Source organism: Hetaerina americana, unplaced genomic scaffold (genome assembly GCF_022747635.1).
Source record: "Hetaerina americana unplaced genomic scaffold, ioHetAmer1.1.p SCAF_8, whole genome shotgun sequence".
NCBI lineage: Eukaryota > Metazoa > Arthropoda > Insecta > Odonata > Calopterygidae > Hetaerina > Hetaerina americana.
Genome location: NW_027287427.1, coordinates 17,154,451 through 17,176,915, shown reverse-complemented (window position 1 = coordinate 17,176,915; position 22,465 = coordinate 17,154,451). Strand labels below are relative to the sequence as shown.

Here is a 22,465-nt window from a genome sequence, read left to right as displayed (position 1 = left end):
GTCTTTTTAGACAGTCAAGGAGTGGTCCATAAGGAGTTTATTCCTCAAGAACAGACTGTTAACGCTGCCTACAACATGGATGTGCTGGAAATACTCCGAAAAAAGGCCATCAAAATGAGAAAAGACATCTTCGCTACCTAGCAACTCCATCACGACAACGCGCTACGAGTCCGCGTGTTCCTGGCCAATCACCAGCTGCCAATGCTACCCCACCCCCTCCTATAGTACTGACGCCACCCCAGCAAACTTCTTCCTGTTCACTCGGATTTAGGCAGCCCTGAAAGGAACCCGTTTTTCGTCCATTGGAGGGAGATATCCAATCAGCCGTGACGAAGACCGTGCGAGAAGTTCCCGAGGACGCCTTCCAGGGCGCGTACTAGTCATGGCAGAGTCACTGGAAAAAAATGTAGAGGACCAGGGGTACTACTTCGGAGATTTTTAAGTGTTTGTACAAATGTGTTCAATATATTACTTTAAAAAAATAATTGCATTAGTTTCGGATCGCACTCGGTGGCAGTTTTGGCACATTTTCACGAGCCTCGCAGAAGAGATGGGAAATCCTGGCAATAGTCCAGGTCTGCATACACTATTTCAAACAAGGTAGTATCCCTTCCGAAGGGAATGCCCAGATAATCAGCATACACATTATTAACGACCCACCAATCATGTGGATTTTGAAGGAAATCAGGCGAAGAAAAAAAAAAGACGGCGAAGGAGATGGATATCGAATGCCTTGGAGGAAGTGAATTGTTTTCAAGGCTACCAAAAGCAAATCAATAACTTGTTTCATATGAAGAGAGGAGCTAATATTCTTCCTTAAAGTATATTATTTGCATTAAAGCAACCAGATGAAATGGGCCGATCTAGAGAGATTTTGCCTCCTCAGGCTTGCCAAAATGAAAAAAAAACACAAGAAAAACGAGTTTGAAGACACGGTCCATATCTTTCATAAGAATACATGCATTTGATATGAACAGTAAAATTGGTATTTCATCATTATAATATCCCATGAGAGGAGTGAACAAATACTGAATACAGCTGACAATGTTTTTTCTGATAAATTGAAAAATCCGTCATACCTAATATATTTTTGTCGACTTTACTTATACTTGTGCATTTACCCAGTTTTTGCTAACACTATCATGGTTTTCTTTACCATTTCATCGTTACCTCCGATAGTTATATAATTTTGCATTTAAATATTAAAGAATTTAGCCATATTAACTGCACATTTGAGTATATACTCGACTCGTTGTTACATATCAATTTAATTTCATTCTTAGCTAACGTTAAAATGACTTAATTTTAACAGAACTATTGTTATATTGTTATTAGAAATTTTTCTTTGCGTGGTCAGTATCTAAAATCGTTTTGGTTTTAATTACTTATCGCAAATACCCTCAATACAATATGTGCATCGTAACTTGGAGTGATTCATTATAATAATAATCATAAATTTCGACACAGTTACCTTATAAAAGGTCATTATATAGATTTGATATGAGCAACTATACCGTAAATGATACCATTATAATACGGCATTGAATATACTTTGGAGCACAACTATTTTTCCTCAGAGAATTTGACTATAAACAAACCAGTTGTTTGAATGAAAGCACGCAGTGTGTAACTGCTCTCGTGTGACCGTCCGTCAGAGAAAACAAATTTGCTTGTTAGAGTGGCCGTGGGTTTTGCCGGAATCATACACCCACTCACAAGCGCGCCCGTACACAAACACACACACTGCTGACCCCAAACGGAAAAATTGCGACAACCCCACTTTTTGTAAACCCAGGGGAACAAGGCTGCGCGGCGCAGTTTTCAACTGGTTTATTACGTTACCGAGTACCCCGCTATTCCCCCTGTTCCCCACCTCCCGCCATTCCGTAAAGGGAGAAAAAGGGAGCGCGGCCGTGGAAGTAGATTTGCCATGGGTGTCTCGTGGGATTGAAGTTGACCGTAGAGGCAGTAAGGAGCGGTGGTGTCTACGGTAACCAGTCATAGACGCATATAGGGCAACGAAAATCATTCGAACAACTGGCACGCTCTAGATTCGAGGTTTCCTAGCGGGGTTAACTACATATTTCTTATAGGAGCCAAACCTCTCCTCCCACCGGAAACTCTTTGAAGGAAGTATTTTCATGTTTTGTGGAATTTTAAATCAAGAGATTCGGAAAACTTGGAAGTTTGGAATAGGAATATTGCCGGACTTCAGCTCGAATCGTTACAGGCATCACAATATTTCTTTCCCTGCAAAAGGCTAAAAATTGAAATTAATTGCTGTAGGTAACCATATCACTTAAATAGTAAATATATTCCCAGTTTCTCAAGAGTGCAAGGAATTGACTAAAACATTTCATAAATGAGAGGATGTATGATTTTTTATTTTATCACAAGTGTTTTACTTGATAGAGATAATAATATTGGTCACCGCTTTTAAATTGCAGATTTAATTTTTATGGGTTTAAATATATTTTCGCTTGGCCAATATAATGCCGCATTACTAATTATGCACTCAGTGATGATCGTATCTTACGGAATGAAATGAAATTTTATTCATGATGATAATCTTCCGGTAAAACACAGTCTAAAAGATTTTTGCCTCGCAAGACTTCATATAAGATGCAGAAAAACCATGAACCGAGACGACCTACCATCGTCACCGGAAAATTTGTAATGATATTGAAATAATTTTAATGTAATGAGAAAATTATTACTTACATCTAATAGCTTATTTCGATTATAATTGATATTTAATGGGTAAAAGACGCAGAATTTACTCATATTGAGCTATAAAATCTTCAGAATGCAATGTACCCATGTCATCTTAATCAACGGCCTCGAAATTATCTCTGCAAGGTTCCGTGGAAGCAGTACAAACCAACGCTCGTAAATAATGAGCGATCCTGGAGCAGGACGGCTGGGAGTAGTGGTAAATTTTACCTTAAACAACTGCCAAAATTAATATTTGAACGGAAATACACGTAAATAAGGAATATTTTTCCATGATATATTTACCATATTTAGGAGAGAGCTTCATGCAACCTATCATCGTGGAAAATTAGTGTTAATTGGGTGAATTATTAATTTGGTTATTTAATTTGAAAGGTATTAAACATTTTTTAAAAATTTCCCTGCCGTATTATATACATCTCGTGTGAATAGAATCTTAATTTCGAGATTTTGTTCATGGGTGGTAGAACCAGGGGTTCACTACGTCGTGACAAAAAGTATCAAGTACGAGAGGGCGCATGATTCTGTTCATTTCTGACGGAGTGGATGTTACCACAATGGACCAGCTATCAACGCGAAAACCAAATAGGCATCAGCAAGTAGAATTGCACTGTATATATACGTATGTATTAACCGTCATCATGATTTGAACTCTTGCCCTAAGGCTAACATTGAAGTAACTACAGCACAATTATAATTTCCAGAGTTTAGTGAAGCTTAATAGAGCGCCATAAACATATTTTATTTATTGAAGAGAATTAAATTGAAATTAAAATAACAAATTAATACCATTTATACGAATTCGCGAACAAAAGTAGGTCAAATGGGGCGTGTATGCCCCATTATATACCCTTATTGCCCCTGCCCCCAAATTAAGCGAAGGGTGCAGGCTCCGAGTAATTACTAAAACCGTCATATTTTCTATATTTTGACTAAATATTTATCCCACTGTACGATTGTTATTGTATCTATTGCTATCAACTGCTAAATATTCTTAAATCAAAATGATAAGACGAGAATAATTAAATCAACAGTAAGACGAAATTTGCGTTCTAAATAAATATATACACCAATTCTTCAGCTAGTTTTATTGCAATGCATTTTCATAAGGAATTATCAAAACGGTACACATTACTTTCCTACCATAGGAAACGGTATTTCATCAGATCTCAGTCTCAGCTATTGCTCATCGAATCAAAACGTATTTCATTGCTTGTTTTGATTTATTATGAACTGCTGTGGGTCGTATAACCAAAGAAATTCTTGGTTATTAGAGGAAGATTATTTAAGAAATTAGGTTTTACAGATAAATTCAAAGATTTCAAAATGCCCGTAAGAGTGATAAGAGGACCACCCTTAAACCTTCTTAAGAAAGAAATTACAAAATAAAATCTCCGAACGTTTTACATAATAACATAAATGCTTACCCCTGAAATATTTCTTCTTCATGAGAGCGTGCTACAAAACATAGCGAAGAGATGATTTTGTTAAAGCATTTCATTTTAACTTCAATGACGTGTTTATTGCTGCAGGGAGGGAAAATTTAGATTATTTCTGAGAATGCTTTCTAAACTATTTACTTTAATTTTAGCAATGAATAATGGAAATCTCACGTCAGAGGTCAATCGAAGATAGATTTTTGCTAATAATAGATGAAGAGAAACAATCTATCACAGTACAATAAGAGAAATATATTGCAAATTGTATCACTCAAACCAAAGACATCAATCCAACTGTGACCTTAAATTATATTCTATTAACATGAAGTTCTACCATGCCATAATTTCCCCCAAGGTAAGCTTTCCTTATAAAACTCAAGGAACAGCTCATGGTTTATAGTAAAAAAATGATTTTGAAAGGTGGAAAATAAAAGATGAATTAACTAAGACTGTTAAATAAGTTTTTGTTCAATTCGAGGATGGTAAAACTTTAGTAATATTTAATTTTAGTCAGGTTAAATTGGCGTGCTTGAAATGATCGGCACCTCTTATCGAACAGAGCTGAAATTTTGTCACTCATAAAATCCCAAAACAACTCATATGAGTTCATAGATATATTTTTTTCCTTGGGTAACCAATTTTGGGAAAAGCAGTGTTATCATGAGTTCTCCTGGATATAGCGGTGGCCAAATAAATACTTTGTCTGATTCTTCCAAAGACCAAGGAATATTTCATATAATTAGAAATGAGATATGAAAAGTGGAAGATTCAGAAGAGTCGAGTACCATTAAGAGCTAACTAGTAATTAAATTCTCATTTATTGATCTATTGTGGGTTTTCTAGTCTTCTTCACGGGATATTTTCTTGTAAAATGGTCCTAAAAAATACATTGTCTTTCATTATGTTCCTCATTCTCATTGGTTCTTCTTTTCCTTATTGTGTATTTTTAATGCATTTTGTTAATTTTCTCTATGCTTCCTCATTCGATATTTCCATTTGATCTTTTTCAAACTTACTCAGAGCCAGATTTCAAAGGTTATAAATCCGCTCTGGTCTAATGAGCCACTGGATAAAATATGCCAGACCTGATTGTAAGAAACATTATATAATATCTGCATATTTTTTAGTAATTGCTCTTCGCTGTTACCTTTACATTAAATGATTTTTCAGGGACCTTATTTGGATATACCTTACTTTAAATCAATCATTTTCCATTCCCGTTGTCATGTTATGTTATTTCAAGCAGCCTGCTATTCCTTTTACCATGCAAATCAATAATTTAATTAAACTTTTTTAATTACATTTGATTTTATCTATTCTGAGGACCTAGTTAATTTTCAGATATCATGCTGTTTTATAGATTTCACTTCTCTTTATACCTGCATGCCAGCGTTTCGTCGTTCACTTCGATATTTTTTATTATTAAACTGTCTGTGAGATGTTTTTGCCCTGAGAACGAGGCTTCAAGATTTAGATTTTTTCCACTGATTGCATCCTGCATAAGGATGATTTCTCATATGATCATATTCAATTTCGTTGTTCTTTCACTAAATTTTTCTTTACTTGGTGATACTAATATAATAACTCTGTCTTCAAGCTATAGGTCGTTTGAGCAAGCATTGTCTCCACTTGTACTTTAGTTCATTGGGAATATCCTCTAATTTGCTTCTTTAAGTTCTGCAGAATGATTCCCGACTTTCATTCCTTTTTATTTTATTTTTTAAAGTCTTTGCTCATGGATCTGAGTCAGCACAATCACTGTCTTATCATCGTTCTGTCTTGAGAAGTACCTGTGCTGCATTTTTATTTATCTTCTCCTGATCGATCTCGTTTTTTTTCGGAATAGCGTTATTTTGTAATGTTTCTCTTACCTTGTTTTTTTCCTTTGATCACTACCTGAATTTCCTTTTTGATCTATAAGTGATTTTCTTTATCATATTACGCTAGTTACCAATATTGTACCGTTTACACACAATAATTTATCTTCTGCTGAACATAATAACACAACAATGATTCCCTTAATTGAATTTGCATGGAAACTTTGCTACTAGCCATCTCGGCCTTACCTACCTTCTGATATAGTTAATTAAGGAATAATAAAGTTGAGTTTTATTATTTCTGGGAAATAACAGCATTTTGTACACATCATGAACTTGAAGCTTTAGGGGAGGCAAATGAGTAGGTTTGAGAATATTGCTATTTTATAGGAATACAAATTGTTTTATTGAAATCCCACTACCATTTACATCTTGCAAACCTGTATAAAGGGATGCAGCATACAAAGCTAAGGACTTTTCGCCACTACTTAAGGGTCATTTCTTCTTTAAAAGGGAGATATGCGTATAAGCGTAGGCAGGTATGCCTCGCTTTTCACATCGCGAAAATGTTTCGCCAACGTTAAAAATGTATATTGATAAAGCGGTTTTGAATCCTATTACCAAAATATCACCGCTGAAAGAAATTATTGATATAAATTTTCCATTTCAGGGATCGATATAACATATTCAATAAAGGGCGCTTTTAATTCATTGTCAAAACGGTTGTCCTCCTCTGGATCTGCAAATAAAACTCTATATTGCATATTATTATCCAAAAAACCGAGCAACAAGAAAATTTATCCTGGTTATTCAAAAATTATTAGTGTTGCGTTAGTAAATGTCTGGCGTTTATACACACATTTAAATATTAGGGAATGATTCAACATTAATTTTGGATAATATTTGTCTTCAAAATGGCTCTTTTATATGATTCCTTTTGAAAAGTAACGAGATAAAGATAATCCTACTTAATTCAACTAAACATGCCCGAATGAGAAAAAACAACTATGATCGTGAAAATATATTTTGGAAATAAAAATTACGTAATAACAACTATATGACAAACTCAATATATTTCAAGAGACACTAACTCTTATTTCAGCAGAGCGTATGGCTCGCGATACTTTACGAGCCATACGATGGCGATGGATTAAACATTTACTTTCATATGTATTTAAAATTTACTGGATGCACTAGCATCCCACACGTATTCCCTCCGGCAATCAACATTGAGACTGAGCATGAAGGCAACGTAAATAGCTATTTCCTGTAGGGAATTATATTCTTTTTATTATTATATTTTGTAATCAGTCGAATATCCTATCTTTTATTGCTTCTGGGTTATTCTCAAACCACTCCCACAATGAACTCCAAGAATTGCTTCAAAACGAGTCCCAAAAAAAATTTTAAAGGAAAAGAAAATTAGTAAAAGTATCGTAGTTGGGTTTTCCATTCGCATTGCCTAATTGGAGCTGGAGAGGAAAGAACTTGAGGGTTGCTTGAAGCTTATGAAACTTCAAAGTATGTGCATGTGTTGGTCAGGGACACGACGGGAAGCAGCGGCGATGGTGGTCGTCCTTCCATCCCCCTCTCTCGTCGCGAGTTCCGGGTGAGCCCCTCTTTAATGCGTCTCCATGGTACGGTGAGACGTGCTCTAAGTTACGGACGGATTCAGGGAAGGCCTTGTAGTGCAAACAGTCTCCTGCCGCCCCACCCCGGGCGCCGCGGAGAGTGGCGGGGAGGCGAAGCGGAAGAGGGCGAAGAGTTACCCGATCTTTTTACCCTCCCCTCTCACCCACCCCCAGCACTCCACCTTCCCCCTCCCACCACTCTCCTTATCCGACTCCGCCTCTTTCCTCCTACCTCCCTCTCCAGCCTCCTCCTCCCCCCTGCCTGCAGTCCCTCCATTAGACTCCTGTTGCACCTGGTACCTCCGCTCTCCCATGCGCACACGCTCATATGGAAGGGAAGGGGGGCGTGCTGACATTTTGGCCACCAGAAAACACGATTTCCATTTCGCGCGGTATTTCTCCCAGTACCCCTCTCCACTCCCGAATTCCCCTCCCCCTCTCTCTTTCTCTCTCTCTCTCTCCATTCAACCCCTCTCCCTCCCTCCTTCCTCCCTCCCAGCCGATTTCCGTACTTCCCTCTCGCCCTAACTACGCCTGCACGCCATGCCCCTTTTTTTCCTCCCTCCTATCCTTTTTCTTCGTTCACCCTTATTCGCCAGATTTTTTTGTTTTTCCTTCTTTACTGTTGTTTTCCCTCCCGCAGTGATGCGTCAGCCGCGTTCCTTTCCTATTTTATTCCTGCCCCAAACAATGCCCCTTGATATCAGTCACTGTTTTCGTATCCCTTTTGCCTCACGTCACAAATTACTGCATTATTTTTCCTTTCATCTCTGTTTACGCAACTTGCTTTCCAAACGACTAAAATTATTTTCTACAGTTTTATTATATGTATGTGTGGCAGCATTTTGTGGAGATGTTATATCGGAGGCTTGTCACGCTGTTTTATCTTAATTTTAAATTTTATGTTTCGAAGAGTTAGCTAGGACATGTTTTGCTGAAGTTTTACCCTATTCTATTCTCTCGTCTTAACTTCTAATTTTTTGAATTTCTGATTGGTAATTCATTTTATCTCACTGCCTATACTCCTGTAGTAGATTATTTGTGTCATTTTGCTCTTGGTAATTCTTTCTTATTAAATTTTATTGTTTGCTCCTTTGCTGGCGATTATCCTTGAAGTACACGGAGAGGTGAATTGTGGAAGTGAATTTGAGAGCCTAAGTTGGCTGTTGTTAATATCTAGTTTAATTTTCGGAGAATATGTAATGAACTACGCTATAAAATTTTATTTGAAACATGAACAAGCTCCATCGCTGCAAATCTTTCCTCAGATCTTTCTTTTCTCGTTTTTATACTATTTCTGTGCAACTATGTACGTGTCGTCATACTATGTGTTTATTATTCCTTGGATTGAAATATTTGAAATAGTGCCACAATTTAGATAATGTATTATAAATAAGGATTTACTGAAAAAGTTAAATTAAGTGGTAACCTCAATAATATTTTGAAAAATTTTGTCTCTTGAATATTCTCCGTTTATTTGCAACTGTATAAATGTTAAGATACTTTATAAAAATATTATTTAAAATCCTTGTCATAGTGTATGACTTTGCCATTTCTTTATCCTTCCCATAATGGATTCCCCTTTCGCATATCATCGCTCTGTTCTCGCCTCTTTGCTTGCTCACTCGTTGTCGTCACCCCCTCTCACTCTTCCGCACCCCCCTTCCCTCTTTTTCTCGCACTCTCTCGTTTTGAAATCTTCGCACGATTCCCAAATGGTCGAAACACGACCCGCATTTACCGCTCGTGCAAAAACCGCGCTAATGGCAGAAAGGGGTGAAATTACGAGAGTCCCTTTATACGAGTGCGTGTGTATGGCGTTCTACGTGTTTGTGTGTGCGTGTGCATGTGCGTACGGGATGGCCGACTGGTGAGCGGCTGGGTGAGAGAGAATGGGGGGGGAGCGGAAAAGGGAAGCGGGTGGGGAAATGGTTTTGCGTTCGGTGGTCGTATGATATTGTATTGAGCCACGTGTTCCGTTGGAGCAAGATGCTGGAAAAAGTGGAGAACTCTATGCATGTTGTGATATTTTCTTGCCAGAAAAAAGTAAAAGTGGCTGAAAGAAGTCAACAAAATCAGTTTTTGTTTGCCTAAAAGAATAAAAGAATAAAAGAAAAAGCTAAGAGGAAGCTGAATTAAAATACTTTTTATTTTATACATGTTTTATCTGTTATAATTGAGAAATTAGCACTATCGCTGGAAAGTGAATAAGGAGTTAATGTCAAGAAATGTGCAGTTTCCTAATGAAAGCAACTCCTCTCAACATAGTGATCTTTGAAAGATAATTTGACTTTAGTTTTTAGGTTAAATCGTCCATCAGAAAATACTCGCATTTTTTATATTTCTTCTAATTCAAAACCGAAGGAATATCAATGAGATTCAAATATCACTTATGAGTAATATTCCACGGATATATATATATATGGACCAATTTTGTTTGTAGCGTAATATGAAAATAAAGTTCCATGATTTTCTTTTGGTTTCTCATTCACAGTGAGAAAATAAAGCAAGAGGTCCAAATTGTTAAAAAATTATACGGAGGGTAATAAAATGTAATCATTTAACGAGACTATTGTAGTGATAATTGTATCACAATACAAGAGCTGGATGAAAATTATAGCTGTTTTGTTTAAATTTTTAAATCTTAGTAACTTCATTCATATTTTAATGGTATATTTTTAGTCCCTTGACCAGTCATGGAAAAAAATGTACATATTCCACAATATTCATTGGTGAATACAGCCCTGTACTTATTTTTCAATGTATATATTTTCTTTTTAGGTAGTCAATATAAGTAAAGCAATACAATGAAAATTCATAGATTACACTTTCTGATGAGTGCGCAAATATCAACACGGTTGTCTTGTTGATTAGCAGCATATTGCATGGCAGCTTAAATTTTTTAAGTACAGTTGCTATGCGTCGGTTTGATATTATTATTGCATATATAATGTTTCTAAAACATTTCATTAATAAATTTGGCCAGTTTAATGGGAAATTATTGATGAATTTGGTAATTGTTTGATAAAAGAGTAACCTAAGGTCATTAAACAAACGTGAATGTTTTCAATGTTTAAATGATCGGGACTATTTTTGCTTTCCCTGCCAAATGATTTCATTGAAAGGAATTCATTTTTGGAATAGTTTGCTGTTTCTACCTTGTTTCATGACGGTGCTCCTTTGCAAAGGTCAATTTTGACTTTTTTCTTCATTTCATATGGAGGCGTGAAGTAATAACTTTTGTGCTATCATATAAAATTATACCCAAAGGCTCTCTTAGCATGAATAGCTTATGCAATCCAGAAAGCAGGTAAGCTTAAATAAAGTAAAGTTTTTAAAATTATTAATTATCTCGTAAATAAAATTTTAGTTATTCTGAAAATTAAATTGTTTTCCGTGTGCATGCAGTGAATTTGGCCGCAGGAGATCAAGCCATGAGAAAAAAGCAGGTTATGATAATAATAATCATTGAGTGAATTTTTGTTTTATAAAGTGAACTATGCCTTTAGGTATATATTTGAGTGTGTAGATGAAGATATTATTATCCAATTACCATTTAGTCATAATATGGGACATAGTGATCATAAATGCCAGATTGTTTTAAACTTATGAATTTACTGGAAACAACTTTATTGTTTATATACGTACCTTGCTGGGAAAAAGGTAATGATGTAGTACAGCCAAAATGCAGTAGGGAAAGCATCATCAAGAAATTGTGGATTTAAAAAAAATCCTTCGTCGTCTTCAACTGATTTTCTTCTTTTCCGTGCACCAAGAATCTACCTCTGTGATTCGTATGAATTTAAGTCCAAATTGATCACTTGATAACTATTTACTTTCCATGGAATCGGACGCGTGGTGTACGCCGCCCAAATGCTTCTGAAGATACTTATTGCTCACACGCACTGGTATGGAAATCATCTTATAAGGAGGGCCGAAATTCGAAGAGGATGGAATCGACATTTCGGTAGCACCCCATTGCTCACGCAGCCTCATCCTTTACTTGCGCTAACTCGATGCTAAGAGGTGGCACAGTAAACCGTAGTGCCCCGGTGGGGACAACTTGAGAACCGCTAACCCGTGCAATCTCTGAGCTTTCCCAAAGCTTAGGAAACTTTAACGACTCCGCTACCGCACAGTATTTGCGTGTATCCTCTGAACCCACCCAGTGGCCCACCCTGCCTCCTTATCCCCGCATCCCTTCCTCCCATCATCCCGCCCACGCGCCACGCCATCCTTCACACTCACACGGCAATCCCCCCCCCACCCACCAACCCTCTCCCTCCTGCCGACCGACGTCTCACCCTTTTCTCGCCTTTTCTCCCATTTCTACTCGTCTTTTTCTTTCCATTCGTCTCCTGTTCCCCCCCTCTCTCACTTTCTTTCTCTTCATCCTTCGCCCTCTCCTCACACTTCCGCCTTTTCGATTGCCGACTCCGTCCGTTCCCTTCCGATTCGATCGTTTTTTTTCCTCTTCCACCTTCACCTCTCCCTCACTTTCTCTCTCACCCTCCGCCTTCCCACTCTCCCCTTTTCTTCTCCCCACGAGTTCCTTCTCTACTTTTACCACCCCACCCACTCTTCACTCCGCATGCTACCAAGCCCCTACCCCAACTCACCCCAACCCCAAGCCGCCGCCCCCATTGCCTCCCCAACGCGCTTTCAAACCACTCTGGAGTGGAGGCGTCTCAAACACACTCTAGACTAGTGAACCGCCGAGAAAAGGGGATTTAGAACCCAAACTCCAACAATGAAGCTGCTCAATTAGTCACCCATTAAAAGGGCCACGGGATGGTGCGAGTTGGGCGGTGGGAAAGGGGAGTGGGTGTGGTGGTGGGAGGAAGTGGGAGGAGGATGGGGGAGAAGCGAGTTGCGGGAGGGGGTGGGTATGGCTGAAAACGGGGAGATGGCGAAGCTGAGATAAAGGAAGCCGGGATGCGAAGGGAATAAGAGGAAGCGGAAAAGAATTGATGGGGCAAGGGCGGACATAATGGACGCGGGGAGAGAGAGAGAGAGAGAGAGAGAGAGAGAGAGAGAGAGAGAGAGAGAGAGAGAGAGAGAGAGAGAGAGAGAGAGAGAGAGAGAGCGGATGTTTTGCGCAAATTAGAAAAATTATATGCGTATGCACCGCATTTATAAAACCTGCGAAATGCTCATGAAATATTTAGTGGCAATAAAGGACTTCCGCAAACCTAATTCCGGTGCATAATGCAACCGTGATTCCGAATTGATAAGTGAGAGGAGTGGATGTTTCTATCTTCTCTAAAACTGATATTGGCGAATAAAAAAATTGGTTTTAGTGCGGCGCATTTCAAGGTCCTACATGTATGATCATACATCTTTGATGAATAATTGAAGGATGTAATGTATAATCTGGCATTTTTTGACAGAATCAAGTAAACATTTGCGAGATAGTAATGCATAAAAAAGTTGTAAATAAAAAGAAGAAAAAAAGATATCCTTGCAATGATTCACATGATATTCTTACCACATTTGTGCAAATGCAAATTTTCGTATCGCTGCGTTGAAAGTAATTTAGTCGGGCTAAATTGATTTAATTCGATTTGAAATAATTAGGAGAGGTATTGCGTTGTTAATGATCGATATTAAATATCATTTAACGCCTCATTGGCGTATCTCATGAAGTTTTTGCTACAATGAATGAAAAATTAGGAGATTGTACTGAATCCTTTATTTAGATTTATAACTGGGCCATTACCGAGTTACCTGAATGAAGTAAAATTAATTAACTCTAATAAGTTCTTAATATCAGCGTAATATTAGTTCAGATATGAAATTATCAAAACATTATTTTGTTTTAATTTACCTTGTATGTTCGGTACCGCAGTCGATGTTTTTATTTTCCTTGATAAATCCAAGACTCTCAGAGAATGCTATCTAGTATCTCGAAAATATGCCAGAACAACTCTCTCTTGGTTTTTCTCATGTTCGTCGTTTCTATATTGGCAACAGTGTTTCCAGCCTTTTAGCAAGCTTGAGATCCTTTAGATGGAACCGACCTAAGGGACTTCAAACGACAGATCTTCGACTTGAAGATGCTAGCTGCAATGCTGGAGTACACACAGGAACAACGAACCAAGTGAAATCAGAGGGGATACAGCCTTTGCAAATTGTACCGAAAAAACTGTAAAATATTATAATTTGTAACCATATAATTGTATAGTCATATTACATAAATTAAATTGGAATATAATGAACCGTAATAGTAGTAATTAAAAGTGATCCAGTACATCTATTGGATGAGTTTGTACGAGGAAAAATTGTAGCTGATATGCACTAAGGATGGACAAAGTATTATCCTATCAATGAATTTGGGGCATTTTAATTTATAATGATGCCAAATCATAGGCTTTTATGTTTAAACTAAGTTTTAGCATGTACTTTTGCAATGGATAGGTATGGTGATATATCATTTTGATACTAATTGCAAATTAATCCTCGTTGTGACTTCGTTTATTGGAACCTATTAATGAAAATCCATCAAAAAATATACACTACGTATAGCAAGAGAATGCAATGCTTTATGAGGCCATCGTTAAGAGGTTTCAACAGGTTCGAGCGATGAATGCGGCGAGGGTGGTTTGCAGACTTCCAATAATCCCGATCGCTCTTCGCCCATTGAGGAGATGATTCGGGTTTATTTCTGGATTAAACCATAGACATTTTTTTTATCGGACATTTCGTACTAATGACGTCGTGTTCTCAGTCGTTCTTACATACGAATTTCGAAAATTTGTCGTCGATTTGTGGCCCATTCACAAGAACAAGGTATTAGTGAGCTTGAAACGTATACGATAAGTAGAGGTTTGTCATTCTTCGATTTATTTCTGCTTGGTGCCGCGATCATTTAACGCCGACTCATTTCTCGTCACTCATCCCTTGAATTGATTGCCATTGCATTGTGTTAGAATAAAAAGTGATACGGGAATCTATCGATTTTTTCCTGTAAGCCAAAATGGTTTACTTAGGTCGTTACATCTTAAATGAATATGGTGTTCGGGAATGTTGTTTGAAGTTAAAAAAAATTACTCCCGTAATATTCATTTTCTGCTTTCACAAATATTGTGGCAGTTTTTTGGAGACTTCATTGCGCATTCTGGATATTCCTTTGTTTATTAACAAAAAAAAATAAATCATTCAATACCATGTATGGACAAATTTAAGAATAAATTATGGCCTAAACTAAACCATGTCTTTAAAAACCAATTTTATTCCCAAATATGAACAGCACATTTAAATATATCTCAATCAAGTATGTAATTATGAATTATATACCTGCTAAATTTGTGCGTGGATTTTCTTCAGATCAGTTGAATTTCATTCGGGTTAGTTTTTATGCAACATCTCTGGCTAATTCTGGAAGTTTGCACGTATACAGGCTTGCGTAATTAGCCCATCGCGTGCATCATTGTAGACTGCTGAGCATATCCAGGAGAATGTTAAAATTTTACCCAGGGACCCCAGACAAAAGGACAACGCGCCTCCGCTCTTAGGTTGGAGCCGAAAAGGGATTTCTACTCGGGGAAAGAACAAAGATAAGAGGGGGTGGTGGGCTGTCAGGTGGAGGATTCTTAGTGAAGCCCTTGGCGTTTGCCGGGGGTGAGAGAGATAGAGAGAAAGGGAGAGAGTGAGGGAGGTGTTGCTTTCGCTAACTCGGAAGGAGTTGCGTTGTCGAAAGGAGGCGCGCCGCTCCATTCTTATACGGGAAAGCACCTTTTAAGGGAGTAGGGGTGCTTTTTTTTAAGATTACGTTACGAGTAGGGAGAGCGTGGAATGAAGCTGAGGAAAAGTCGTTTCCTTGTTCGGTTGCCAGGGCAACGAGGAGGGGTGAAAAGGGGGAGGACCGTGCATGCAGGCGAGCGATTGTTTGGAAACAGTTTTGCAGAGGGCGAAAGAGTTCGGGGAAATAAATGGTGGACAAGGCATTGGATGGAGAGAAAGCTAAGAGGTCTGCTTTAAAGAAGAATACTCTTTCCAAGTGCTCACTTGGTTTTCAATATGGACTCAGCCTTTGTGGGAAAATTTCTTTAGCAAATACTTTTCAATTGTCTCATTACCCTGAAAAACTTTATTAATTGGACGTGGCTAATCGATTTTAAGTGCACAGTGTGTGCTGTGCACTTAAAATCAATTAACCTGTGCTCAAATATTGGAGTTAAGTAAATATCATCAGAAAATAATTTTTGGTATTGATAATAAATAGATATAGACTACTATAACAATGTAAGTTGATACAGAAAATTCAAACAATTACAGAACTTGATTATTGATTTATCATGCCTTAAGTTGCATCACCCCACATCTTTGCGGTCGTTAGCATGGTATCATTTACATGCGGATGTAAGTAGATCACTCAAAATTAGCTCTTTTGGTTCGCAAAATCCTAAAAATGTGTAAAATGTATCTATTTTGGAATGCTAGTATTTTTTCCAAATTTCATAATTGCATAATTTTATTAAAACTATTAAAGCATTCAACAAATTTATGAGTAAAGTAAACGTGTATCAACGAGAAAAAATATTAGAGTTAACTCATTACTGAAATACGACGACGATGACGTTGAAATAAAAAAGAGACAATACTGAGTAAGATGATTGAAAACTAGAAGTATTTAACCTTTATTCCAGAAGACAAAGTTACCAGCAGATTCGAAAAGGCGTTGACAGTTGAGTTCAGTAGTTTATTTACTACGTATATAATGATATTGCTCTGTTTTAAGTAAATAATTCAGGAGATTTTGTAATGAACAAGTAATAAAGCTAATGATAATGTAAACTTTATGGTAAGGATGATGATTATCAATTCATAAATACTCATCCAAATGATCACTAGCTTAAATTCCATAAAACCCAAAGATTCTCCGATTAAAATCATTTCAATAGAGTCGTAAATCAGTATGTATTTAATCACTTGACTCCATATATATATAAATATATATATATATATATATATATATATATATATATATATATATATATATATATATATATATATATATATATATATATAAAATATCTTCGAAATGGAACGCTCTTCGGCGACACACAAATGTATAAAAACACAGATGTAGATTTTTAGAATATAGAGACACAAAGAAAGGACACTCACAATTTGTTATTTAACGTTTCGACAGCACGGCTGTCGTCTTCAGAATGGCGTTCTCGGGGAAGAGCGGAGAGGATGTGCGGGGGAGAGGTGGGGGAAGGAGAGGTAAAGGGACCAATAGGAAATGAACAAGGGGGTGGGGGGGACATGTAGGCAGCCAATTGATGCATTCAGTGGGCTTGGTTCAACCCGGGCGGTTTGAATGATTGGGCCACCCAGATATGCGCCATCTCGCGGGTTCTCACCTTTATTATACTCGCAGATTTGGGAAGGATTTCAATCACCGAAACAGAGATGCAGTCGTCAAAAGATTGGTTGTGGGAAGTGGTGTGAGTAGGGATGGGATAATTAAGAAAGGTGGGAGATTTGGTGGAATATCGGTAATTATTCATGCAGAGGGAAAGTGCGGTCGTGCATTCGCCCACGTAGAAGGCAGGGCAGAAGTTACAGGAGAGGCGATATATAATATTTTTTGAGGTACAGGTGGCGAGTGGTTGGGAGTTGGTACTGAGTGAGGGGGAGGGTCTTAAAAGATGACAGCATTTGCAGCGTGGGCGGTTGCATGGTGCGGATAGGGGCGGGAGAGAGACGGGGGTGCTTGAAGTTGGATTTGTGGACTAAAAGATGTCTCGCAGGTTCGACGGGCGTTTAAACCAAACAGAGGGACAGTGTGGGAATAAAAATGATGTGGACTGAGTGTTATTGATAATTGGGAAGAGATCACGGATTAGATGTTTAATTTTGTGTGTTCCGGGGAAGAAAGTGGTGATAAGATTAGGGCATTTTGGGCGGTTTGCTTTGGGGAGGGGTGTGTATTGGGTTGACGGAACCCCTCTCTTCACCCACCATACCAAGTACTTCCTCGTTCGTTTTCTTCTCTTCCATTTCACTTTCTCCATTCTTCTCCACACCCACATTCCAAAAGCCTCCAGTCTACGTGTATCCTCCTGCTTCAATGACCACGTTTCCGCACCGTACATAGATACGCTCCATATCAAAGTTTTTACGAGTCTTTTCTTAATATCCTTAGGGAACGTCCCTGTCATCAACTCCCTCCTCCTTGTGAAAGCCTCTTTGCCTAGCGCAATTCTTCTCCTTACGTCCCTACTACTTTGGTCGTGTTGGTCCAAAACACTTCTGAGATATGTAAACTATCGCACTGAATTTCCAATTCACTCAGCAATGCTTGCAACCCCTTGGCTGACTGACAAACTAAAGCTTGGTCATCAGCAAACCTAACTGATTTTACGAATTCCCCGCCCACCTTCATTCCTACCTCCAGTTCTTCCCATGCCTCTTTAATCATTTCCTCCGCATACAGATTGAACAGCAACGTTGATAATGGGCAACCCTGCCTTACACCTCTTCCTAACACTGCCCATCCGGACTCACCGTTCCCCACTCGCACCTGAGCAGTCTGAGACATGTACAGGTTGCAGATTAGCCTCCTATCCCTCCAATCTATTCCTATTTTCTGCAATATACTCATTAGTCTTCCCCAATTCACTCTATGAAACACTTTTTCAAAATCTACGAAACAGGCAGTTACCTCCTGGTTGTGTTCTATATTCCTCTTGATAAATAATCTCATTACTGCGATGGCATCTCGCGTACCTCTTCCCTTCCTAAACCCAAACTGATCATTCCCTAAGTAATTATTTGCTCTACTGTCTATCCTTTTGTTTTTGATCGTTAGAACAATTTAGCTGCGTGGGATATCAAACTTATTGCCCTGTTGTCCTCACATCATGTAGCCTTTACCTTTTTCGGAATAGGAACTAAAAGTATCTTACAAAGTCTCACGGCCATAATCCTTTCTCATAGATACTTCGAATCAGCCCATATAGCCTCTTCCTCCCACATTTGCCTAAACATTTCAATAGTTCCGCAGGAATGTTTTCCACCCCCACGGCCTTATTTAGTTTCATCTCCCTTAATGCCCTTTCTATCTCATCGTCGAGTATGCCTGGACCTAATCTATTTTCCTCGACGTCATGTTCCTTTTCTATGTCTAACTTCGTTGGTCTAATAAGTTCTTTACTATGCAGTTCTTCTATATATTCCTTCCATCTCTCTTTGATCTTACCTGTGTCAACTGTTATCTCTCTCTCTATATATATATATAAATATATATATATATATATATATATATATATATATATATATTTACCTTAATTCGTACAACTTAAGATAGTTAAGAGAATATTTTGTAAATAATTGTTCAGTCGGATGATCGAAACCCTTATTATTCTCTTTGATAAACTTACGTGTAATGATGGCCTTTCATTTAATAAGTCAAACATTAATGTCTCAAATGCGTTTTAAAATGAAAAGTAAAATTAAGTAATTGAAATGAAAATGTTTTCAGTACACAGTGCTTGAAACTTATAAGAGTAGAATTTTTATAGATAAAATGCGGAGCAATTAGGATTTTGTTTCACTTGCTAACATAATTGAATGGATGACTGAGGTTAGTCGTGATTGTTATGCTAGTGAAAAATGAATCCTTGCCACTTTCCAGAACTTGCCCAAAAGCCTTGAATTCTATTGGAAAGTAATAAATAAGGGAATTTCAGTAAAATGGCTAGTTCACTGTATTTTGCATATTTAAGAAAATTGTTACATAGGGTGCAACGGCATGCCATGAAATGTTTCATATTATCACAAACAAAGGGATGATTATTATTATGAAGAAGGAAAAGTAGGGGATGAGTCTTTATTTATTTAAGACTAGTAACTTATAGAATAAGATATTGTTAATTTAGAATGCCTTTTTAAACTCAATAGGTATAAAACTGTTGAAACATATCTACGATATCCGGATTTATTCACCATAAATATTTACGAAATGGAATATAAGGTCAATGACAGGCGTGGTGATGATATCTGTTTATTAAACTTAGAAAAAAAAAAAGACTCATAATTTTGATTGTTGAATATTTCGGTGGCCCGATTACCTATCTCAATGGAAGGAGAAACTCGGAGTACACGCGTGTGTGCGTGTCAATGTATATATATATATATATATATATATATATATATATATATATATATATATATATATATATATATATATATATATATATATATATATGCATTAACACGCACACACAGATGTAGATTGTTAGACCATACAGACACAAAGAAAGGACACTCACAATATGTTTTTTTGACGTTTCGACGGCTCGGCCGTCGTCTTCAGCAGACGATTCTAAACACGACGGCCGAGCCGTCGAAACGTCAAAACAACATATTGTGAGTGTTCTTTCTTTGTGTCTCTATGGTCTGAAAATCTATGTCTGTGTTTTCATACTATATTTATATATAAATATATATATATATATATATATATATATATATATATATATATATATATATATATATATATATATATATATATAAATTTACATACACATGTAATTATCTATTTTATAATACCCATTTTGGCCAGTATACTGCCGCGCCAGGAAACATGAATAATTTAGATCCTTGGGAAATAGGTGAGTGCCAGCTACACATGCTTTGCGTGCATTTACAGTTTGTTTAAAGGATATGAAATTCATATTAGCAACTAAAATAACGTAATTGTTAGGCTTAAAGAGTGTTTCAAGTTTGTAGACAGTAAGATGTGAAGGAGCAACTACTTTACCTCATGTTTGCTTTTGTCAGTATCTTTCCTTTACGTAATGTTTCCGAATTATTTCTTGGTTACAGGAATACCTACGCAGTTTATTGATAATTAGACTTGAAAAATAATAAATCAATGCCATGATTGCCATGAATCCCTAGTATGAGAACGAAGCAAATAAACAATGTCGCTCTATATTTTGAGTACTGTGCCTCGAAGTTAGAACAAATGAGGATACTTTAGTCCCTCTTTCATTGGTCATAATAGCCCACAGGCTATGGGTAGAGTTGATTACATCACGCGACCCTTTTGCTATGAATGAATGATTCGCTAAATCCGCTAAATTCGCTAAATCCTTTTTAACACATATTTTTGGTATTTTACAATTGACATCACGATTTTTTCTGTGACTGCTCCGGAGTCTATGATCATTGGATATTTTTGGCGAAATGGTGTTTAAAAATATCGTTTCGTCCCAAGGTGGATAGTTGCGAGGGCATTTTTCATGCTGAAAACTCTCTTAGCCCAATTTACACCCTTAATTAATATCACTTCAAAAGTAATGTTACTAGTGATGGACCATAAACCTGTGATTTTTTTATTATCCATTAATTCTGAAGTTGAAGAACTTTTTCAATTTTTAAACGAGAAAATCAAAGAACTCAAAACTCCTCATTTAGTTATCTCTTCTCCGATATATTTCGTAAAATGGGCACAATTAATCTTCGATTGGTTTTGAGATACTTGATTATGTACACGCAGCAATTACAAATAGCGAGATTGGTTAATGGAAATGCTTAGTGTTCGGTAATTAAATTTTGCTTTATTCTTAACGATGACTTCGCGTACATAAAATTTATGCTCACCGTTTGTTGCTGGTTCTCATTTGCTATCAAAATAGTCAATTCTAAATACTCCAGTACTCTTGGAGCGGATGCGTTCACTCACAGCTAAGCAAAATTAAAGTTACGTTCTTGGCAGCTTATGTTGAGAAACCATTGAAGAAAATAAAACCTTACGACGTAATTGAACACGTATTAGCTCAATTTCTACCAAAGGTAGAAACACAAGTCTTAGGACTCTTAGTAGCTTTTGTAGTCAAAGTTATGGATTCTTTCACAGAGGACTTCTGGCTGCGATTTCCTTTCCTATTCTCGTTGGGGAAGAAAAACATATTTATTTTTTTAAAGATAAGGTCTCCTGCATGCTTATTCATTGTTAAAAACTTAACTATGTAATCCGGCTTATTTAATCTCTTTACCATTGCAAATACCCCAGTCAGTTTTACCGTCCTATCTCACTTATTTTTACAATCAGCAATGATTTTAACGACTATAATGAGGAAGTAATGAAATGAAAAAGGGTTAAATTTAGTACACGGAATATTGAGCTTTCTTTACAGCTGGCAGAGCGGTAAAGAGACTTGGTACTCCTTGATATGTGCGCTACATAAATGTGATTAACTGTACTTAAATAAAATATGATCGATGAGCAGTGTCTAAGCACTTTCCATTTGAAATAATATTGAGTGGCAATTTATTCATCAAAATTTAATTTAAAATTCCAGCTCGGAAAATCACTGACCAATGTAGCAATGAAAGAGGAAAGGAAGGCTGCGATGAGCACTTCTCGCCAATTCGCAGTAATAAAGATGAGTGGCCTCGATATGTTTCGATTTAAATGGAAAATTTATAGACCATTAAAAGTTCGCTCGCCAAAATATATGTAGAAAAAACTGACAAAAATTATTATTTTCACTGAATCTCCTTGTGTGTGCTTTGAATATATAAAATTATAATTTTATAAAAATTTGGGGAATAAATTATAAAAATTTTATAATTTATACCCCAAAACGCAAAATATACCGAAAGCTGATTTGATAGGAGAGCTTATAATTCATAGATGAGTGATAGATAAGCATTGTTCTTGGTACTAGGAGATCTAAAATTTCCCCAGGCGAGCCAATTTCTTTCTTTGTACCGCCAGTAGGAAGATCCTACAAAGTTCCTATTGATAACCTACTAACGTTTCTAATAAGATGTAGTATTAAAAAATATACACCTCGGGTCAAGCTAAGGGTACCCATAATAG

The 22,465-nt window shown here is 37.1% G+C and overlaps 1 protein-coding gene across 5 annotated transcripts in view; it reads left to right on the top strand.

The window, feature by feature from the left end:
- Nucleotides 1-22,465, top strand: part of LOC139697653 (delta-sarcoglycan-like) — a 400,626-nt gene that overhangs the window by 343,479 nt on the left and 34,682 nt on the right. The gene's annotated exons all lie outside the window — the stretch shown is intronic.